The sequence below is a fragment of the Lycium barbarum genome, chromosome 3 (genome assembly GCF_019175385.1).
Source record: "Lycium barbarum isolate Lr01 chromosome 3, ASM1917538v2, whole genome shotgun sequence".
Lineage (NCBI taxonomy): Eukaryota > Viridiplantae > Streptophyta > Magnoliopsida > Solanales > Solanaceae > Lycium > Lycium barbarum.
This window is the reverse complement of record NC_083339.1, coordinates 15,639,618-15,646,453: the sequence shown is the minus strand read 5'-3', so window position 1 is coordinate 15,646,453 and position 6,836 is coordinate 15,639,618. Positions and strand designations below refer to the sequence as shown.

Genomic DNA, 6,836 nt, shown 5'->3' with positions numbered 1-6,836 from the left:
TATGACTTAAATGGTGGTCTCTATCGGCTATTTGTGCACTTCCTCACTTTTGAAATGCTGAATAATATTTAGGCACTGTTTGGAATAAAAGTAAGCAATAGGAAATAAAAATATTCCTACTTAAAATACGGAAGAACTACAGTACAATATGTTGGAGTTCGAAAATCACCTACCTATAAGTGAAATTCTAGCTCTGTGTATTAGAGTTTGGAACCTTTAATAAAAACTTCAATATATTATATGAAAGTTTGATTTACTGATTGAGACATTTTAATTCACTTTACTCGAGAAGAAGAGAGAGAAAATTTATCTTTTGGTTCAACTATTTAAACTTACTTTGCAAGAAAAATTACGTTTTAATTCACCGTGCCATGCCATGCTTCCGCTGCGCTGCTCTGAAACTTTGAGTGTTGATTAGGGACCTCGGAATGAAATAGAATAGGTTATTTCATGCAGCTCTTGCTTACCCATCATTCCCATCCCCCACTTAGAACGTTCTCATGAACATCTCCTACGTCTGCTAGAATTCATGTTACACTCGACACAATATTCGTCTCACGGGGTCGCGTAGTCCACGGCGCCTCGAAACTCTTTTCCTCATGCTGAAGATGCGTCGTAAATCACGGTAGTTATGTGTGTTAGTAACAAAAGTCGAATTTTTCCACGTCAATGGTCCGGAATGCATCTGGGTTCTGCATTTCGCAACAGCGAAACATTTTTATAGGGGCGCAGCCGCTGGTGCGAGAACCGCAGCGCAGGGGAGAGGTAACGCTTCTGGGACTCTGCTCGCCGATGCAAAATTGGTGGGGTGATAAATGGTGCGCAGGTGCGAATACGGTGCACCGAAAAGAAGATCGCAGGGGTGAGATCTGGTTTGCTGGAGCGAACGCGCCGGTGCGCACACAGGCTCGCCGCTGCGGGAATAAGAGCAGTGGCCAAAAACAAAAAGATAAAGAGTTTGAAATTCATTCCCCACGACCAACACAAGCTGCCCAAACGACCCATCTCCCTCTCCTACAAACTCACGATTTCCCACTCCCATAATATCTCAACACACCTTCCTACACCTCCCCACTTCCCTTACTCTCAATCTCTCCCAAAAGTCCAAGTTTTGGTTCCAAAATTTTCAAGAAAAAGGGGTCTATTTGAACTTCACTCGAATCTCCCAAATCTCTACAAGGTAAGGTTCCTTTTATGCATTATATTTGTTGTATAATTTTGTGGACTTGGTTCTCGTCGAAATATTTCGCTCGGGTTTGTGCCATTGCTGTGATCTTTGTTGAATAATATGGGTTTGGGATTTTTATGGAAGTTTGCACAGAGACCGGTTTTGGTAGTTTCTTGGTCTCACAACCTTGTTTGTTGTAGTTGGTACATAATGTTGACTTGATCTATGGCAAATTTTGAGTAGTTGGTACATTTGGTGGGTATTTCCCTGGTTGATTTTGTGGGTTGGTGGAGTAGTGATTTTGCTTGCCCAAACACTCATAATATCATGTACCCTAGTCATGCATGTTCATAACAACCTATAATTTAGACAAAAGCTGGTAGATTCTAAGAATAGCCATGTTTAAAACTCAAAATTTTCGCGGCAGTTAGGATTTCTGGGGAAGAAGACGATACTTCGCCCCGGCGTAAGAAGGTCCGCCGATGCGGTCTCGCGCCTGCGAAAGGGGTTGCGCAGGTGCGAACCTTTCTGAGTTTGGGGACTTTCACTGGGGCGAGGACGTTTTCGCTGGTGCACGTTCGCGCCTGCGGAGAGGGTCTCGCAAGGGCAGAAGTTTGCAGGTTTTTCCTGCGGACAGTGAGCTGATTCAGGCCTCTTCCAGGGCCTGTTTCACTGCTTTCTTTGGTTGATTTGCTGCATAATGAATAACTGAGCACCATAAAAATGTTAAGACTAATTGATTTGTGATTTTTAAGGGTTTTAATTCATCAAAATGGCCGAGCTTGGAGATGAAAATGTGAATGTCCACCCCGAGATTGAGGAAGAAGATGATGATTATGACCAATTTAGATTCATGTCGTTATAGTGCCAAGATCGCTATTTTGCCAACATGCTCAACAAGAAACTCTTTCCCGAGAGAGGGATGCTTACGGACGGGGTTGTGGAACGCCTTCCGGCATTTTATAATCGTTTGAGGGTCATTCGATGGAATTGCTTTATCGACCCACCATACCAAGCAAATGAGAATTTGGTTCGCGAGTTCTACGTGAACTTGAAGAAGGTGAACTTCAATGATCCGGTACTCATGATAAGAGGGAAAATGGTAAGGTTTGGAGCCCAAGAAATCAATGTCGTCTATAACTTGCCCAATCACCCTATTGAGCCGATGAAAGCCAAAGAGGATTGTGGAAATGGTCGTTGGTTGGTAGATACTTTGTGTGGAGAGGGTGTAAATGTGCCGTGGTTAAACAAGAGGTCAGGAATCACTAATTATGAATTCAATGCAGAGGCTAGAGTGTGGCAACATATACTTGTGAGGAGGGTCTCTCTGTCTTCAAACACTTCTACTTGTATGTATCCTCGTGCTTTGATCATTGCTTGTACATGGATGGGATTGAGGTGAATATCGGTCACCACATTGTCCGAGATTTGAAGGAGTACACTTATGCTCCTCGACAAAGCTCGAATTTGATGTTTCGGTCCTTGATCATAGAGTTATGCAAGCTAGTTGGGGTTGAAGGGGATCCTGATGATAACATGGTAGACCCTGATTTCATTTGACCCGTGCAGAATTAAGGGCGAAGGTGGTGCGATTTCTGGCAAGAAGAGGAAGGTTCAAGTGAGCACAAGTGATGGTTCTCCTCCTCAACCGGAGGGACCTTTTGGAGAGATCAATTCCCAGCTCAAGGTTGTTTATGATGCGATGACTCAGCGTGCCGAGGGGTCCACCAATGCTGGGCCTAGTGATCTTGCAGGTGAGAAGTGGCAGAAGTTCTTGGAAGACCAGAAGACTCAGGTTGAATTGAGCAAGAAAATGGCTACTTCTGTGAAGACTTTGGAGAAGGCCTACACTGATATGGCCAAGGCCCATAATGATCTCCGGCTTAAGGTTGAGGCAGAGCAGGTCAAAAACAAGAAAACTCGCAAGTTCTTGGTAAGATGTGGCAAGGGATCAAGGCTATCTTCAAATGGGCTAACCCGTCGAAGGAGATTCCGGTTGCGGATCGCTATGATGATGAGAGCTACTCTTTCATGACCGGTGAGAATGATAGGGCCCCGATTGTTCACAAGGAGGCTGATGGTAGCGGAGATGATGAGGCCCAAAGTGCAGCCCAACAAGCTTGATTTCCTTTATTCAACCCCCCTCCCCCCCCCCCCCCCCCCCTTGTAGACTAGCATCATTTGGTATTGTTGGATGTTTGAGACAATCTTTATTTTTCCTTGTTAAATGGTTGTTTTGCTGGATGTTTATTGCCCTCATTGGGCCCGTTAATCGTAGGAATTTAGCTTGAATTGGCATGGATTTTTGTTGTGGAAGCAGGTCTGATTTTGCAGGATCTCACTGGTTCTGCCCAGTGATCTTCGCTGGGGCGGACCATCTTTCGCAGGTGCGCATCTGCCTCTATGGAAAACTTCTCGCTGCGGCGAAACTGGTTGATTTATGCTTAGTTCGAGCTGTGAACTACACTCACAGGGGCGCATACGCAGGAGCGAATGTACGCTCGCAGGGACAACTTCGCCGATGCGGGTCTGCCTTCGCTGGAGAGGAACAACTGGAACCAGAATGTGACTGAACTAGAAATCTTTGTATACTATGCCCGAGACTCGTACCAACTCTTTCCCATACCATAGGACACATACCAAGACCAATTTGTCACGACCCAACTAGGGGCCGCGACGGGTACCCGATACTTGTACCGAGCACCCCTTATCTCGTATCGTACTTTTACTACTAGGTGGGCCGTATAGACTATACCGTATCTTTTTTTTTTTTTCTGTTGCTTAACGCTAACATTAATGGCATAATTGTAGACATGGACTTATAAACTTTGCTAGCACATTATACAACGACGAGGACCACAAAAGTACAAAACATCTGACTGTACATATCTGTCTACGAGCCTCTAAACAAAGTACATCTACATATACAAGAAGGACCGGTTCTACCGTGCCCGAATATGTACACAAAAGTAGTACCAAGAAACTAAGGCTCCGGAACAACTGGAGCGCTGCCACAGTACTGCTGATAGAGCTTCTAAGAGTCAAATCTGTCTACCTGTTGACCTGCGCGGCATGAAACGCAGCGTCCACAAGAAGGGACGTCAGTACGAGTAATGTACCGAGTATGTAAGGCATGAATAATAACATAAAAGAGATATAGCGCATGTCATGAAGTAGAAACACAACCTGTACATATAAGTGCACGTTGGCGGATACCATGCATGCTTAGCGCTGCGGAACGTGCAGCCCGATCCATATGTGCATATACTATAACGTATTGCTGCGGCACGTGCAGCCCGATCCATATATATATAATACTTTGCTTTCTTGGAAAACATTTCTTTTCATATATATATAACATAGAACATATCATATTGCCGAGGCGTCGGCTCCGATCTATTTAACCATATATCCCGCGTCCGGGCATCCCGCGTCCGGGACGATATCATGTACCATACTCCAACTGATCAGGTGGCTATGCGTCTATAGCGCCTTCTCTTTCCCAATCTTCCCCATATACATGTACATATACTTATCGTTCGATAAACGAAACAATTAAGAAAATTCGGGAATAACGGGCCCACCTCGGGTCAAATGAGGTGGCGTACACGATTTACATACGTTACATTTCATGACGTCACTTGTGAGAGTTTTAAGGTAGTCGGGTCCTATTTGTGCAAGTTCTAGATGTTTAGGCAATTTTTCAACATTTCATACAATATTTAATTCAATTCTACTGAATGAAAAGGGGGAAACTTTGGGTGCGGATTTCGGAGAATAGAGTTGTCCCCGAGGCTCGTATCCAACTTATTACGTTTAAGACATGCCATAGAAGGAAGGGTGAATCCTTACATACCTTTTCCGATTCATACACGTCTCCAAAATCAAGTTTCAAGTTCGCCAAAATCTACAATTTGGTCACAATTACCAAATGTTAATTGTAAGGCTTTAAGATTTCAATCTTAACCAATACTTGTCTACAAAAATTTAGGCAGCATCTCCCCTATAAATACACCATCCCCAAAATTCAACTTAGCCAATTTTTTAATCAATATCAATCCGGGAATTCAACCCGGCCAAACTATCAACACAATGACAACAACCATGACTACAAAACACAATATAACACAACTAGTCTTCTTTCCAACGTAATGCAATAGTTTTCATTCCAACTTCACATTTCCAAACCAATCTCAATGTTTTTACATTCATTACTAATCAAGATCATTACAATATAATTCGGAAGCATTTCATATCATTTCTACCAAATATTCACAAGATATACAAACTTTCCACCAAAACCATAATCCATCCAAAACTTCAAATCTTCAATCTACATATTCATAACATATTTCCATCTTCCAATTTCATCAACCATAATCATAATTTGCACCTTAATAATTTCATTTTCATAATTACATAAATCTACCATAAAATCACAAAACTTCTCATAACCACTTAACAACCAATCTTTCATGCCAATATGGACTATTATCCTTCCAAATTCACCAACTAACATAATAATTCACATTTAAAACTCCACTTCTATAATTACATAAAAACTTCATTAAAATCATATAATTTCCTATAACTATTCCCAATAATTTTCCATGCCAACTTGAACCATTTTCTTCCATTTCCAATATAAATTTCACCATAACCACAACTAGAATACAACATAAAATTCAACTCATATTATTTATACAACAATATACATATATGTCCACTTACATATATGCACACCCACTTTGTAAACTTCCATATTTCCATAAATTCTACTCATTTCTACATACTACAACATAAACCAACCTTCATAACATAATAAAAAGGGATTAATTCTTACCTTTTTCTACAATCTTCTTCACTTGACCAAGTTGTCAACTTGAAGAAACAAGTGTTCTTTCTTCCAAAATAATTACACCAAGTTGTAAAGGACCCTTTAATTGGTAGAAAATGATTTTTGAAAAAAAAAAATTTTTTTTTTTTTTTTGGTCTAGAGCTTGGCCGAAAATGGCCTTCTTATTCTTGCTCTTCTTTCTCTTGTTTCTCTCTTTCTCAATTGTCTTGAAACTTCTAAATGTTTCAAGACAATTTAATGATCCTTTATATTAATTATCACATGGGAAATTTATTAATTTTGTGGGCTTGGGCCATAAGATGGCCGGCCACCCCTCTCCTTTGGGCCTTAATTCGTTTTTTATTTTTTTGGGCCAACTCGGTTGATCCCGAGTTGGGCCTAGCCCACTGACCTTTCGACCTTAAAACGTCCATATCTCCTTGTACCGATGTCACCTGGGAACCCACGACCTATGGTTGGAAAGCTAATTCAATTATCTACAACTTCTATTTCTTGGTAGTTTCCAAATTCCAAACTTATAATACCGTTTTTGCCCCTAGAAGTCAGATCACCCGACAACGTTTTCTTAAAAATATTCGTTTGGAGGACTTCCACTTTGATTTGACCCAAGGGTCCTTCTTGAGTTGTGTTTAACTTCACATATGTGATTCATATGACTTTTCAGATGTCCCAAAAAAATCTCGATGTGTGGGCCCCATCTCAGCAAATAATCTGACGTTCAAAAATACGGGATATAACACAATTAGAGACTCAATATGACTTGATAACGACGGAAATCACTTAGATACCAACCTAATCAGGTAGCACGAA

The 6,836-nt window shown here is 41.4% G+C and overlaps 1 long non-coding RNA gene across 1 annotated transcript; it reads right to left on the bottom strand.

The window, feature by feature from the left end:
- Positions 1 to 3,844: 3,844 nt before the first annotated feature.
- LOC132633758 (uncharacterized) lies at positions 3,845 to 6,500 on the bottom strand. The gene is made up of 3 exons (XR_009579788.1): positions 6,012 to 6,500; positions 5,025 to 5,075; positions 3,845 to 4,231 (listed from the first exon to the last, which is right to left on the bottom strand). It is a non-coding gene; the product is annotated as an uncharacterized LOC132633758 (long non-coding RNA).
- Positions 6,501 to 6,836: the final 336 nt, after the last annotated feature.